The following is a 16,815-nucleotide window of genomic DNA, read 5'->3' on the forward strand; positions in this document are numbered from 1 at the left end:
ATAACACGCGTATCTCTGCTCCCGTAACCAGCCCCGTATCATTTGTAGACTTTTTGTACAAGGAGATTTGCCTTTGACATTTCCTAGATTTTATTTATTTTTTTTGCCAGTTTTTTTTTTTTTTTCCTTTTTATCTTTGGGTTCTGCGTCGCCTCCGTTCTGCCTCCTGTATTCTCCTCTTCGCTTTATTATGCAAATGTTATTGTGTCGCTACAGAATATCTTCCTAATGATTTGGATAATTAATTACGGAGACGGTTCCTTGTTATAATTAATAACATAGAGTTGAAGAGCACAATTTCCAGCTACATTGTATTTTTTTTTTTTTTTTTTTTGTTTCTTTATTTGTATATTTTATTTTATTATTATTATTTTTTACTTTTAAGACTTAAAACTAAGGGACATTTATTATTTCAGAATTAATTAAATTGACGCTTTAGTTACATATTTACAAAATAAAATGAAATTATAGATTGTGGTTTCCCCAAATAAATATCTGTAAAGTTTAACCCCTTTGCGGCACAGCCTATTTTGGTTCAATTTTTCGCTCGGCACCTTCAAAAATCATTAGATTTTTCTATGTAAAGAGCCGTGTGTGTGGGGGGGGAGGCTCATTTTCTACGTAACAAATTCTACTTCTCTGTGACGTTTTTATTATTCCATGCCGTGTACTGGGGAGCTGGAAAAAAATTCCAAATGTGGTGAAATTGTCAGAAAAACTTTCTTGTGGGCTTGGTTTTTACGACTTTTATTGTGTGCTCCAAATGCTACTTAATCCTTTGGCTCGTTACGATCGCGGTGATAAATTTATGTAGGTTTTATGGTGTTTTAATATATTTAAAAAAATGAAAACATTGGGGCTCATTTACTAAGGGTCCGAACGCTGCACTTTCGTCTGGTTTCCCGAATATTTCAGTTTTGCGCCAAATTGCCCCGGGTTTTTTGGTGCACGCGATCGGATTTTTGGGGCATCGGCGTTGGCTTGCACACAACAGAAATCGGGGGCGTGCACGCCGGACAACACGGTTTTTTGTTTCTTCCTCTTTGATGCTAATAACCTTTTCCTACTTCGGTGTATGGAGCTGCGTAAGACATTAATTTTTTGCTGGAGAAGCTGACTTTTTTCATTGCTTCCATTTTGAGGACAGTACCACCTTTTGACCACTTTTGTATTACATTTTTTATATAAATCGGACATTTTGCTTTAGTCGGCTTTACATGCTTTACCACCCATCAATGCCTCTTCTCAGCATGTCATGTGACCAGGTTGATATCAGCCAAGGTCCTTTACCCAGTAAGATATGCAACATCAACCCCATGTATCTGAACATATAAAAACACAGCAGCCTCCTTTTGCTTCTACTCCTCCCCATCCTCCATGTAGGCTTCTGTGATTTCATGTGATCAGATACATACATGGGGTAGAAGCTGTGCATAAAAACCTTAAGGGTGGATATATCTATATAACATATTAAAGGAGAGATTGTGTTTCTAGGTGCCAGGGCTCAGGGGATATAGCTGTTTGTAGTTGGCCACTGTAATGATGTTTATAAATGTCCGTTCTGTACAGGACATGTGCAAATAGGAGGTATATAGCCATATGGCAGTCGTGAATGGGTTAATAATAAAGAACAAAAATAGGAAAATTCAGTTGATCTGTGACCAGCTGATTATTTATAGCAAAAATTATAAAAATGTCCTCATGTATTTCTGATGGCTACTTATTTTATATTTCTTTTACTTTTCTACTGGATGCTAAAGCTATAATAGATGGTCCATCTTAACCCTCTAGAGCAGTGATGGCGAACCTATGGCACTGGTGCCAGAGGTGGCACTCTGAGCCTTTTCTTTGGGCACTCAGGCCACCAGCCCAGGACAGAGTTCACCAAACAGGAACAAATCCATTAAATCTTCCGGCAGTCCCAGGCAACTTATGAGATGCTGCTCTCAGCGCTTTTTGACAGCAACACTTCAATGACCGTTTGGAACTGCTTGAAAAGTGAGAAGCTGCTGAAAGAAGTGCATTATCTTTATAGGTCATCCTGCTACACCCACCATTCTCCTACAATGATAGTCTGAATTTGCCCACCTTGTTTCAACTGTATTGGCGGCCTCAGGCGGCCGATACAATTAAAGAAGTGGAAGAACAGGCAGCAATAAGTTACTGCTTAAAGAGAACCCATCATGCAAAATAACCCCCCTAAACTAAATATATTTTCATAAACTGCCATTAGAGAGCATTGCCTCTATCCCTTCATTGTCCCTCTACATGCCTGTAAACCTAAGCAATGAGGTCCTAAAGCTGTATGCAAATGACCTGTGAAATGTCCAATGAGTCATTAGCATATTCAAGCTGTCCGCTCTATTCATGAGTGGGAGGCATAGCCACACCCCCAGTGCATGACTGACAGCCTGTATAATGATGTGAGGCTGTATAATGATGTGCTTCCTGGTGCTGGCGGCCACGCCCCCTGCAGCCTGTGTGTACATGTGTGTGTGTTTAGGAGAGATAGAACAGCTCCAGGCTGCAGCCATGTTATAGCAGAACATGTCAGGTACTTGTGTAGCTGATGTCTGTGTCTCTGTGTATTAGGAGGATGCAGCATGTCAGCAGATGCAGCACACACACCAGCAATGCTTTATTATACATTACACACAGACCTGAGCAGGGGGAGGAGAGGGGAGGGGGAACAGGGGTGACATCACTGCCTCTGACCATGTGACCCGCCTCATTTACATGATAAAGAATAGATGATTTTACAATGAATAATGTATGAAATAACTAGATAAAGGCTGGGATGGGATCCTTGTGAGCTGCTCCAACAGGTAGTAGTGACAGGACAAGTGACACAGACCTGATGACAGGTGTCCTTTAAAATGGCACATTGGCACATCAGGGTAAATAAGTGGGTTTTGGTTGTAGTTTGGGCACAGATGGTGAGTGCCCTGACGACAACCAAAACCAACTTATTTATTGCACAGTTTTACAATTTTGTAAAAAGGAAGTAGCAATCCAGATCCTATACGGTAATTTTTAAAGGTGGTGCTCGCAGCTGAGGGTTCAGGTGCTCATACCCAGGGCCAGGCACTATCGATGGAGGAAGCCACAGCACCCAGAGGATTCAATGCCAAAAGGCTTTTAGTTTCATCCAGGAATAAAAAAGGCATGCTTGATAAAGATTCACTGAGTATCGAATCGTCACGTTTTTTTATGCCTGGATGAAACTCAAAGGGGCACATTTACTTACCCGGTCCCTGCACAATCCCTGAGGTGCGTTGTCCGCCGAGGATGAAGTCTGCCGCTATTCACTAAGATGGTGCGCCCGATAACCTGCATGTGTAGCTTCCCCACTCAGGTCCCCGGAGTTCACCATCTTCTTCCCGGTGCAGGTAAGTGCATTGTCTTGCAACACAATTAGAATTTTAAATCCCACGGTTTATCCAAATCAGTCGGTTGTCTGACAGCCACCCCCCCGATTTGTGTCCCCTGAAGAGCAAGAATCATGGGGCCCGGAGCAAAAGCTTCAATGGTAATCCAGCTGCCCACACCTTCTCCTCCAGTAGTCTCAGGCAGTCCAGACAAGACTGAACTTGGCACGTCCTGAGCTTCTTCATACTGGCAGGAGTATTAACAGTGAGTATTCAACACCTGTTCACATGGTGCGGTATTGCATGGTGTCCGCTGCTTCTGTGGGGCGGTGCTGGTGGGAGCCCGGAGCCATGGGGGCTATGCCTGCCAGTATGGGTGCTGGGGGGCAACCGGGTCTTGGTCCCTGCCGGCGCTGTGCTGCAGCGGTGGTGGACGCCTTGTGATGCTGCACATAATAACGTAGGGACCCACCATAAAGAGGTGACCGTGAAGTGGATAGTGGCTTATACAATTTGATCAAAATACAACTAAGAACCTCGAGTTCGTTATATAATGTAGCCGAGCGGCAGGAGATCATTGTGTGATGTGTGGATGTGCGCTCCAGTTCTTTCTCTCCCCATGTTGACTGGCAGGAGTATGCCTGGGGCCCTGCTTGGTGAACTTGGAGTGAGGGCGATAGCCTGGGTGCCCACAAAGAGGGGACTGAGTGACACCAGTTCACCATCACTGCTCTAGAGCCACCTAGCTATCACAAACTTGTGCCATGTAACCTTTCAAAAAAACATGTCCGCTGTAACAACTTTTTTATTTTTATGCTACTCTTCGAGTCAACCTACTTAGAAAATATATGGTTTGGAAAAGTAGGTTGACTCTCTTAGTGTGGTTCCAGGTCATCACTGTTATTTTTGTCAAGTTCTTGTCAGAGGGGAGCCCCCTTGTGACTTATCTAGTGCAGACCCCCAGCCTTATACCTCCCTCTTGACGGATGTGCCTGGGTAAGAGCAGGTGGGTCAACATAAAAAAAACCCACACTCATTCGTTTTGGCTGCCCCAGTTGTGCCGACACGGGGGACATTTTTCATAACGTCTCATTAGGCGTCTCTCAGGACCGGCGCTGGGAGCCCATGCAAATAGTCGTCTTCTTTCGCTCACTAATTTACAAGGTAACATGGCACTTTGTGTTATTTGAAGCAAGTAATTTCCTTAGGCCATGGTCGCCCTCTTCTTCTGACCCGTATCGGCTCGTTAATAGGTCGTAGTCGCAAGCTTAGACCTGGCTCAGCATGTACATTCACAAAGTTTCTCCAAGAAGTAATCATGATCCAAATCTGTCTGAACAGGGAGAAGAATTCTTCCTTAACCCAATGTCCCCCTTGCCAGCGCCGGCCCTCCGCCACCACCGTGAAACACTCACCTAGCAGTCTAGTAATGGGCTGTGACAGCGCTAATTTCCTCAACTCGGCGTATCGCGTTCGTTGGAGCTGCCTGAAGACTTTTCACATAGAGAAATATTGTCCGACACACAATTGCTTCAAAAAAAGCGAACAATTCACACAACAAAAGCTGCAAATCAGCCGGCGAGCGCATATAAGGAGATGATTAATGTACAGAAGCCCCTCGCTGTAATGGAGCCAAGGCTGGATGAGGTTTGTAGCCAAAGTGGCTACATCCCATTCCAATAATTAACAGGCGGAATGACAGGGAGGACATTAATCATGAGACTGTCACATGAGAACGCCAGCATTTTCCCAAAAATAATGCATAAAAACTGCAAAAGGAGTCATGCAGACCCATTATAGATGCAGGAGCCGACCAATGTCTGTTATTCTACTACCTAAGGCCCCATTCACGCTGACGTGGTGGGGATGTATATCCGGCCGCAATTTGCCACCTTACCGTACTGTGCATGGGAAAAACATGGCGCATGCTCTGTCTTTTCCTGTGTTTACAGCCGTGACCCCTGACCACTGCTGGCTATGATAGAAAGGTGTCAGGACACACAGGACATGGCAGCTCGCTGTGTATGGGGGGTGTAGTCACAGAGGGGTCAGAGCGCCCATGCTGACCCCTGACCACTGCTGGCTATGATAGAAAGGTGTCAGGACACACAGGACATGGCAGCTTGCTGTGTATGGGGGGTATAGTCACAGAGGGGTCAGAGCGCCCATGCTGACCCCTGACCACTGCTGGCTATGATAGAAAGGTGTCAGGACACACAGGACATGGCAGCTCGCTGTGTATGGGGGGTATAGTCACAGAGGGGTCAGAGGGCCCATGCTGACCCCTGACCACTGCTGGCTATGATAGAAAGGTGTCAGGACACACAGGACATGGCAGCTCGCTGTGTATGGGGGGTGTAGTCACAGAGGGATCAGAGCGCCCATGCTGACCCCTGACCACTGCTGGCTATGATAGAAAGGTGTCAGGACACACAGGACATGGCAGCTCGCTGTGTATGGGGGGTGTAGTCACAGAGGGGTCAGAGCGCCCATGCTGACCCCTGACCACTGCTGGCTATGATAGAAAGGTGTCAGGACACACAGGACATGGCAGCTCGCTGTGTATGGGGGGTGTAGTCACAGAGGGGTCAGAGCACCCATGCTGACCCCTGACCACTGCTGGCTATGATAGAAAGGTGTCAGGACACACAGGACATGGCAGCTCGCTGTGTATGGGGGGTGTAGTCACAGAGGGGTCAGAGCACCCATGCTGACCCCTGACCACTGCTGGCTATGATAGAAAGGTGTCAGGACACACAGGACATGGCAGCTCGCTGTGTATGGGGGGTGTAGTCACAGAGGGGTCAGCACCCATGCTGACCCCTGACCACTGCTGGCTATGATAGAAAGGTGTCAGGACACAGGACATGGCAACTTGCTGTGTATGGGGGGTGTAGTCACAGAGGGGTCAGAGCACCCATGCTGAACCCTGACCACTGCTGGCTATGATAGAAAGGTGTCAGGACACACAGGACATGGCAGCTCGCTGTGTATGGTGGGTGTAGTCACAGAGGGGTCAGAGGGCCCATGCTGACCCCTGACCACTGCTGGCTATGATAGAAAGGTGTCAGGACACACAGGACATGGCAGCTCCCTGTGTATGGGGGTGTAGTCACAGAGGGGTCAGAGCGCCCATGCTGACCCCTGACCACTGCTGGCTATGATAGAAAGGTGTCAGGACACACAGGACATGGCAGCTCGCTGTGTATGGGGGGTGTAGTCACAGAGGGGTCAGAGCGCCCATGCTGACCCCTGACCACTGCTGGCTATGATAGAAAGGTGTCAGGACACACAGGACATGGCAGCTCGCTGTGTATGGGGGGTGTAGTCACAGAGGGGTCAGAGCGCCCATGCTGACCCCTGACCACTGCTGGCTATGATAGAAAGGTGTCAGGACACACAGGACATGGCAGCTCGCTGTGTATGGGGGGTGTAGTCACAGAGGGGTCAGAGCGCCCATGCTGACCCCTGACCACTGCTGGCTATGATAGAAAGGTGTCAGGACACACAGGACATGGCAGCTCCCTGTGTATGGGGGTGTAGTCACAGAGGGGTCAGAGCACCCATGCTGACCCCTGACCACTGCTGGCTATGATAGAAAGGTGCCAGGACACACAGGACATGGCAGCTCGCTGTGTATGGGGGGTGTAGTCACAGAGGGGTCAGAGCACCCATGCTGACCCCTGACCACTGCTGGCTATGATAGAAAGGTGTCAGGACACACAGGACATGGCAGCTCACTGTGTATGGGGGTGTAGTCACAGAGGGCTCAGAGCGCCCATGCTGACCCCTGACCACTGCTGGCTATGATAGAAAGGTGTCAGGACACACAGATCATGGCAGCTCGCTGTGTATGGGGGGTGTAGTCACAGAGGGGTCAGAGCGCCCATGCTGACCCCTGACCACTGCTGGCTATGATAGAAAGGTGTCAGGACACACAGGACATGGCAGCTCGCTGTGTATGGGGGTGTAGTCACAGAGAGGTCAGAGCACCCATGCTGACCCCTGACCACTGCTGGCTATGATAGAAAGGTGTCAGGACACAGGACATGGCAGCTCGCTGTGTATGGGGGGTGTAGTCACAGAGGGATCAGAGGGCCCATGCTGACCCCTGTGCAAAATGAGTTGTGCAGTGAATACTAGATCTACATAATGTACATTTTTGCAGAAAATGTGACTGCGGATTATAACCATTACTCTGCGCTGCTTGACATCTGAGGGGATGGGGTTTGAAAGACGGAATGGAACAAATCCCAGCACATTTCACATTGGAGGAATGTGAACGACACCTGAGCGGCCATCGCCTCTACGTCCAATTAACATCTGTATGATAAGAGACATAATCTTCTCCCTTCTAGAAGCCGGTGACCCGTGGCCTCCTGCAATGGCGACCGGGGATCTATGGCACACGTCCGCATGCGCATTTTATATATAATACATCTGTCGCTGCTATTTAACAGTCATTATCCAGTAGCTTACAGCGGCTGCAGTCAGAAATCCACCGCGCTGTCATGTCTTAAAATAGCAGTGAGGTTGCAGCGTCTTACCTCTTTCATTATACTCGGCTGTGTATAATTAATTCCAGGAGGAATTGGCCTTCAGTGATCTGTCATGGACTCATCAGAGGGAGAGAGGTGTCGGTAGCGGCTTCTGCCGGAGCGCAGGAATCTGCAAGGAGCGGCCAAGTGGAATTAAAATAAGTGTTTCAGCAAATTGAAAAAATCACGGCATTGTTTTATACAGGGTTCTGCGGTTAATATACAGAACCAAGGGTTATGATAGAGGCTGAAGCAGCACCGTACGTATGCGCCCCTGCTGAGCACACTGCCCTTCATGGCTGCCACCTCCTTGGTTCTGATACACTTTGATCAGAGGAGTCGCATAAACTCATCTAAACTCTAGCATGATAACCAGGGGCACTTACTCATAGATCTACGCATGGTGACTTTAGTAATATACTTATATTCTAAAAATCAACTTTTAAAATTATGCTAATGAGGTCAAAGGGCTCCTGGGGGTGTTACCTGAGCCCCTCCATGCTGCAGCTTCACAGGCTTTCTCCCCTTGCTTTCTCAGCACTTCCCTCTCTCTCTCTCTCTCTCACAGTGGAATGGGGAAGTGCACCGTCTAACAGCCTGTGAAGCTGCAGCAAGAGGCCTTTTATGCTCATTATGAAGGAGTCCATGGATAACAAACTTACTATAGTCACGGTTAGTGGATCTATTAATAGGTGCTGCGTGTACCCGGAGGGAGAAGGGCCAGAGAGAGGACAAGAAGCCAGGACCCAGAACCTGCTGTGGCTACAAGGAGATAAAGATGCAACCTTGAGGGCCTGCACCTGCCTGACTGCTGTGCCCCACCCCACCCCCGACTGGTAGCGGCCCATGGACCTAGGCACCAGTCTCGCTTTATAAAGACATGTCCAGCACACAGGCAACTGGCTGCATAACATACTTTTTGTCGTTTAGAGGGGTTGACCGATAAACCTGTACTCCCCTCCTCTATCTCTCCCGATGTCCCTCGCTGCCTTTTCATTGGTCCGTGCCCTTTTTTTTCCCCCCTAATACAGCGGCTCGGGTGCTCCGCATGGTACAGCTCTGAGAATAGGGTGGGGGTGGGAGTGGCCGGCCCGAAACAGAACTTACTCGAGCTTCCGTGCTACTATTATCGAGCACAGGAAGTGACGGAGGAGGTGTCCCCAGCCCGGCTCCAGAATTTTATTAACGATCCTTTAATAGAGATTTGCCTTACTTACCTCGCCAGCTCCACTTCTTTTTTTTTCAGTAGCCCTCTTGATTCACGAGTTCCCTTTTACTTTTGACACATGATATAATTAGCATCCCTAGCGTCAGGTGGGCTGTCCTGGTTTGATGTAGACACCCTGTCCTTGTACCACCCACATGACACTTGGCCGACATGGTGCCAAACTTCCAGTAGCAATTGTTCGGGAAAGGTGGTCTTGGCATTAGTGGAACGGCACCTATTAAATTATTCTTTGACAGAGTCGGTGGAGGTGATGTTATGTCCTCTTACTTGGTCTGTAATTTGGCCCCTTTTTATACTGTAGCTCGGCATGTTTCGTCTTTCCATATTTATCCTAGATACCCCAGAGAGAAAATTGTTAAATGCGTAATTTTGAGTATACAAAGCTACAGCCAGTTTTATGTATTGTCCCTGCAGAGAGGTATAACTATACCATTGTGTATATTATTAGTAGCAGCAGAGCTGTGTAAATGAAGCATTGTTACAGGTCTGCAACTCTGCGGAAGGCTCTTCAGGTTGAGTGACCTCACTAGAAACTTTGCAACAGTGTTGCTCCACATCTCCTCCCCTTTGGAGCTGCAGCTTGATTTTGGTTGGATACTTAAAGCTGTCACTCAGCTTGCAGGGGAGGGGATTGGCCGTGGAACAGTTTATTGCATAGAGCAGAAAGCTCTTCAGGTTGTGAAACCACAGCACTTACAGGAGCTGCAAACTTGGATTAAAAATGCACTTTTCACTTACTATATACAAAGATATGATTACACAGCTCCCTAGGGCCTATATCTAGCACTGATGACGGGTTCCCTTTAAATGTCTTAATACAAATCTTTTCTGGGGAAACTTTATTTTTTCACTTTTCCAAGAAATGCTGTACAGTACCGCGCTCAGTGCCTCTGTGTGAACCCAGATTGTGTCGGACAATAGTGTGTGCCGCTCGCAGCACATGGTGGGGAGGATTAGAATTATATACATTTACATATATACTTTTTGTTGTTCTGTCCCTTCGCTTTCTTTTTCCATAAATATAGCAGCTCATTCACTGCCTAATTACACGGTATCTGCATAATTACATAAGTGCTGCTGTGGAATACACGGACCCCGAGACCCCCCATTTGCTTTCCTCGTAGCCTCTCTTTATCTTACACCTGTCCTTTTTATGGGCCGGATGCTTCTTACGCAATAAAAAAAATAACATCAAACTCACAAAACTTGACAAGTGTCGTATTCCCATCATAAAAAGTGAGAAATCTATTTTGTGCTGTGCCGAGACTGTGCGGGGAGGAGGTGGGAAAAAGATATTCTGGCAATGGATTCTGCCCCAATATATCCGATTCCATGGCGCGGTGAAGTCTTCATACTGAGGATGACTAATCACTGTGACAGATGAGCGGTCCTGTTCTTTAGGTTCGGTGTCCTCCATTGGGCAGCGCTGCCTAACCCGGACATGTTGCTCGATGGGCTGCAGAGTAGCCAATTGTATAACGTGCGCCTAGACGGAGCTGCCGAACCTTAAATTTGGGCCCACTAATCTCTAATAACTATGAAGTGGGTATACAGAATCCATACTGATTTAATTTTTCCCCCAAAATATTTTGTTGCCACAACCGGAACGGACCTTCTGGTTCTAACCACTTCATACGTTTTGGGTCCAGAGGCTGATTGGTACCAGGTCCCTCATTACTTGTACAGGCAGTCCCCGGGTTACATACAAGATAGGGTCTGTAGGTTTGTTCTTAAGTTGAATTTGTATGTAAGTCAGAACTGTATATTTTATCATTGTAATCCCAGCCAGAACTTTTTTGGTCTCTGTGACAATTGGATTTTAAAAATGTTGGGTTGTCATAAGAACCAGGATTAACAATAAATCTTCATTACAGACGCCTGTGATATCTGTTACAGCTGATTATTGTAGCCTAGGACTAAAGTACAGCAAATTACCAACATCCAGAGGTCCGTTTGTAACTAGGGGTCGTATGTAAGTGGAGTGTTCTTAAGTAGGGGTCCGCCTGTATATCAGTGACCCCTCCTGTAAATATATTTGGGCTATATTCCTTCAGATTTCTTGAGTCCACGGCATAAATGTAATGGGAGCAGAGCCGTGGGGGTCAAAATTTTGCTATTTTACAGTCCATCCCATGATCTGCATCACTTGTGGGGTCCCTTCACTTATTATTTGGCTGTATAAGTCACAGTAAGTGATTGGTGGGGGCTGAGGTGCGCTTTAGGCACCAGAACCTTTACACTGGAGGGGAAGTAGAAGGCTCCATCCGCTGTGCGGTGGCCGTCCTGGGAAACTGCGGCTCTGCTTATTTATCTGTGTAACAGAATAGCTAATTTGTGTAGGATTTTGTACTCGGACCCCCACCAGCCCCGAAATTATAAACTATTTTTAGGACGGGTCATCAATATGAAGAACTTCTAGAGGACTGTAAAACCCCTGTAACATTGTGGCTTGTTGCTGACGTATAACATTGTGGGGCACATTTACTTACCTGGTCCTGACGCGATCCGTGCTGTGCGTTCCCCGACGAAGATGAAGTCCGGCGCGATTCACTAAGATGGTGCGCCTGAGATCCTGCATCTGTTGCTTCTCCACTGAGGTCCCCAGAGTTCACCATCTTCTTCCCGGTATATGTAAGTGCATGTCTTGCAACACAATTTAAATGTTAAATCGTGTGGTTTGTCCGAATCGGTCGGGTTGTCCGACGGCCACGCCCCCGATTTGTGCATGAAAGTCGGTGACAAAATCCGATTTTGTGCGCCAAAAATCCCTTTTAAACGCAATGCTAAATGGAAAAAGTTGTGAAACCCGACGAAAATGCAGTCGGCGGACCCTTAGTAAATGTGCCCCTGTATGTCTATACAGTGGCATACCTCCTAGCCTAAGGCTCTGTTCACATTGTCCCCAGGTTTCTACTGTACTATTTTATTCCCTATAGATACATATAGTAAAAATAACGTATCCAAATATGCTACGTGAAGGGTCCAGTGGGCGGTCTTCTCTGTATGAGCATGTACATTGAGATGCACTGTCAGTCACTGGACCTCCCACTGGACTCCTAATTACGGAGCCGCCCTTCTCTGTTAACCTTTTCTTGCCTGAAATGCAGCCCCGTCCTCTAATTATATCCCTCTTAATTATTCGTGGTAAAATATTTAATGTCAGCTGAAAACGACGGAATTATTGTGCTCTTTTATTCATGACATTTTGTTTCCAATTTCTTTGGAAAAATAAGCTGACATAAGGGGATTTGCACATCATCACCAGAAGGGGCCGAACTGTGAATCCGCCTGAGCAGAAGAAGCCGTCTGGCGACTGTCAGAGTGATAGGAATGAGATCCCATGAAGAAGATGGAGCGTCTTCAGGACAGAGATGCCGGATGTCTCTAGATAGAGAGAACCCAAACGTAGAGCGATAGCGATACCCACTGTATCATCTCTAAGACACCATCAGAAAAAGCGGGAAGGGTAACGGTGGCCCCAGACCATACTCACATCTCCACTTCATCTGGGGTTTTTATCATATTTAGCGTGAAAATAGTAGAACATAGAGCAATGTTCTTCCAGATCAACTACACACACACAAAGAACCTTGGGGACAGCGACCTCTAACACCAATGGTGCCATAAAATGCTTTCTCTAAATCATTGCTCATCACATAGAATATGTACATAGGGGGCAGTATTATAGTAGTTATATTCTTGTACATAGGGGGCAGTATTATAGTAGTTATATTCTTGTACATAGGGGGCAGTATTATAGTAGTTATATTCTTGTACATAGGGGGCAGTATTATAGTAGATATATTCCTGTACATAGGGGGCAGTATTATAGTAGTTATATTCTTGTACATAGGGGGCAGTATTATAGTAGTTCTATTCCTGTACATAGGGGGCAGTATTATAGTAGTTATATTCTTGTACATAGGGGGCAGTATTATAGTAGTTATATTCTTGTACATAGGGGGCAGTATTATAGAAGTTATATTCATGTACATATGGGGCAGTATTATAGTAGTTATATTCTTGTACATAGGGGGCAGTATTATAGTAGTTATATTCTTGTACATAGGGGGCAGTATTATAGTAGTTATATTCCTGTACATAGGGGGCAGTATTATAGTAGTTATATTCCTGTACATAGGGGGCAGTATTATAGAAGTTATATTCATGTACATAGGGGGCAGTATTATAGTAGTTATATTCTTGTACATAGGGGGCAGTATTATAGTAGTTATATTCTTGTACATAGGGGCAGTATTATAGTGGTTATATTCCTGTACATAGGGGGCAGTATTATAGTAGTTATATTCTTGTACATAGGGGGCAGTATTATAGTAGTTATATTCTTGTACATAGGGGCAGTATTATAGTGGTTATATTCCTGTACATAGGGGGCAGTATTATAGTAGTTATATTCTTGTACATAGGGGGCAGTATTATAGTAGTTATATTCTTGTACATAGGGGCAGTATTATAGCAGTTATATTCTTGTAAATAGGGGGCAGTATTATAGTAGTTCTATTCTTGTACATAGGGGGCAGTATTATAGCAGTTATATTCTTGTACACAGGGGGCAGTATTATAGTAGTTATATTCTTGTACATAGGGGGCAGTATTATAGCAGTTATATTCTTGCACATAGGGGGCAGTATTATAGTAGTTATATTCTCTTACATAGAGGGCAGTATTATAGTAGTTATATTCTTGTACATAGGGGGCAGTATTATAGTAGTTATATTCTTGTACATAGGGGGCAGTATTATAGTAGTTATATTCTTGTACATAGGGGGCAGTATTATAGTAGTTATATTCTTGTACATAAGGGGCAATAATATAGTAGCTATATTCCTGTACATAGGGGCAGTATTATAGTAGTTATATTCTTGTACATAGGGGGCAGTATTATAGCAGTTATATTCTTGTACATAGGAGGCAGTATTATAGCAGTTATATTCTTGTACATAGGGGGCAGTATTATAGTAGTTATATTCTTGTAAATATGGGGCAGTATTATAGCAGTTATATTCTTGTACATAGGGGGCAGTATTATAGCAGTTATATTCTTGTACATAGGGGGCAGTATTATAGTAGTTATAGTCTTGTACATAGGGGGCAGTATTATAGTAGTTATTGTCTTGTACATAGGGGGCAGTATTATAGTAGTTATAGTCTTGTACATAGGGGGCAGTATTATAGTAGTTATATTCTTGTACATAGGGGGCAGTATTATAGTAGTTATAGTCTTGTACATAGGGGGCAGTATTATAGTAGTTATAGTCTTTTACATAGGGGGCAGTATTATAGTAGTTATATTCTTGTACATAGGGGGCAGTATTATAGTAGTTATAGTCTTGTACATAGGGGGCAGTATTATAGTAGTTATATTCTTGTACATAGGGGGCAGTATTATAGTAGTTATAGTCTTGTACATAGGGAGCAGTATTATAGTAGTTATATTCTTGTACTTAGGGGGCAGTATTATAGTAGTTATATTCCTGTACATAGGGGGCAGTATTATAGTAGTTATATTCTTGTACATAGGGGGCAGTATTATAGTAGTTATAGTCTTGTACATAGGGGGCAGTATTATAGTAGTTATATTCCTGTACATAGGGGACAGTATTATAGTAGTTATATTCTTTTACATAGGGGGCAGTATTATAGCAGTTATATTCTTGTACACAGGGGGCAGTATTATAGTAGTTATATTCTTGTACATAGGGGGCAGTATTATAGCAGTTATATTCTTGCACATAGGGGGCAGTATTATAGTAGTTATATTCTCTTACATAGAGGGCAGTATTATAGTAGTTATATTCTTGTACATAGGGGGCAGTATTATAGTAGTTATATTCTTGTACATAGGGGGCAGTATTATAGTAGTTATATTCTTGTACATAGGGGGCAGTATTATAGTAGTTATATTCTTGTACATAAGGGGCAATAATATAGTAGCTATATTCCTGTACATAGGGGCAGTATTATAGTAGTTATATTCTTGTACATAGGGGGCAGTATTATAGCAGTTATATTCTTGTACATAGGAGGCAGTATTATAGCAGTTATATTCTTGTACATAGGGGGCAGTATTATAGTAGTTATATTCTTGTAAATATGGGGCAGTATTATAGCAGTTATATTCTTGTACATAGGGGGCAGTATTATAGCAGTTATATTCTTGTACATAGGGGGCAGTATTATAGTAGTTATAGTCTTGTACATAGGGGGCAGTATTATAGTAGTTATTGTCTTGTACATAGGGGGCAGTATTATAGTAGTTATAGTCTTGTACATAGGGGGCAGTATTATAGTAGTTATATTCTTGTACATAGGGGGCAGTATTATAGTAGTTATAGTCTTGTACATAGGGGGCAGTATTATAGTAGTTATAGTCTTTTACATAGGGGGCAGTATTATAGTAGTTATATTCTTGTACATAGGGGGCAGTATTATAGTAGTTATAGTCTTGTACATAGGGGGCAGTATTATAGTAGTTATATTCTTGTACATAGGGGGCAGTATTATAGTAGTTATAGTCTTGTACATAGGGAGCAGTATTATAGTAGTTATATTCTTGTACTTAGGGGGCAGTATTATAGTAGTTATATTCCTGTACATAGGGGGCAGTATTATAGTAGTTATATTCTTGTACATAGGGGGCAGTATTATAGTAGTTATAGTCTTGTACATAGGGGGCAGTATTATAGTAGTTATATTCCTGTACATAGGGGACAGTATTATAGTAGTTATATTCTTTTACATAGGGGGCAGTATTATAGTAGTTATATTCTTGTACATAGGGGGCAGTATTATAGTAGATATATTCTTGTACATAGGGGGCAGTATTATTGTAGTTATATTCCTGTACATAGGGGGCAGTATTATAGTAGTTATATTCTTGTACATAGGGGGCAGTATTATAGTAGTTATATTCTTGTACATAGGGGGCAGTATTATAGTAGTTATATTCCTGTACATAGGGGGCAGTATTATAGTAGTTATATTCCTGTACATAGGGGACATTATTATAGTAGTTATATTCTTGTACATAGGGGGCAGTATTATAGTAGTTATATTCTTGTACATAGGGGGCAGTATTATAGCAGTTATATTCCTGTACATAGGGGGCAGTATTATAGTAGTTATATTCCTGTACATAGGGGGCAGTATTATATTAGTTATATTACTGTACATAGGGGGCAGTATTATAGTAGTTATATTCCTGTACATAGGGGGCTGTATTATAGTAGTTATATTCCTGTACATAAGGGGGCTGTATTATAGTAGTTATATTCCTGTACATAGGGGGCAGTATTATAGTAGTTATATTCCTGTACATAGGGGGCAGTATTATAGTAGTTATATTCTTGTACATAGGGGGCGGTATTATAGTAGTTATATTCCTGTACATAGGGGGCAGTATTATAGTAGATATATTCTTGTACATAGAGGGCAGTATTATAGTAGTTATATTCCTGTACATAGGGGGCAGTATTATAGTAGTTATATTCCTGTACATATGGGGCAGTATTATAGTAGTTATATTCTTGTACATAGGGGGCAGTATTATAGTAGTTATATTCCTGTTCATAGGGGGCAGTATTATAGCAGTAATATTCTTGTACATAGGGGGCAGTATTATAGCAGTAATATTCTTGTACATAGGGGGCAGTATTGGATA

The 16,815-nt window shown here is 44.0% G+C and overlaps 1 protein-coding gene and 1 long non-coding RNA gene across 5 annotated transcripts in view; one reads left to right on the plus strand and one right to left on the minus strand.

Annotated features, from left to right (window-relative positions):
- ZRANB3 (zinc finger RANBP2-type containing 3) overlaps positions 1–16,815 on the plus strand; it is a 184,215-nt gene that overhangs the window by 14,008 nt on the left and 153,392 nt on the right. The window lies entirely within an intron of this gene.
- LOC140075878 (uncharacterized) overlaps positions 1–16,815 on the minus strand; it is a 46,184-nt gene that overhangs the window by 3,225 nt on the left and 26,144 nt on the right. The window contains exon 2 of the long non-coding RNA XR_011849477.1: positions 7,916–8,036. This is a non-coding gene — a long non-coding RNA (uncharacterized lncRNA). The remainder of the gene's footprint in view (positions 1–7,915; positions 8,037–16,815) is intronic.

This window comes from Engystomops pustulosus, chromosome 8 (genome assembly GCF_040894005.1).
Source record: "Engystomops pustulosus chromosome 8, aEngPut4.maternal, whole genome shotgun sequence".
Lineage (NCBI taxonomy): Eukaryota > Metazoa > Chordata > Amphibia > Anura > Leptodactylidae > Engystomops > Engystomops pustulosus.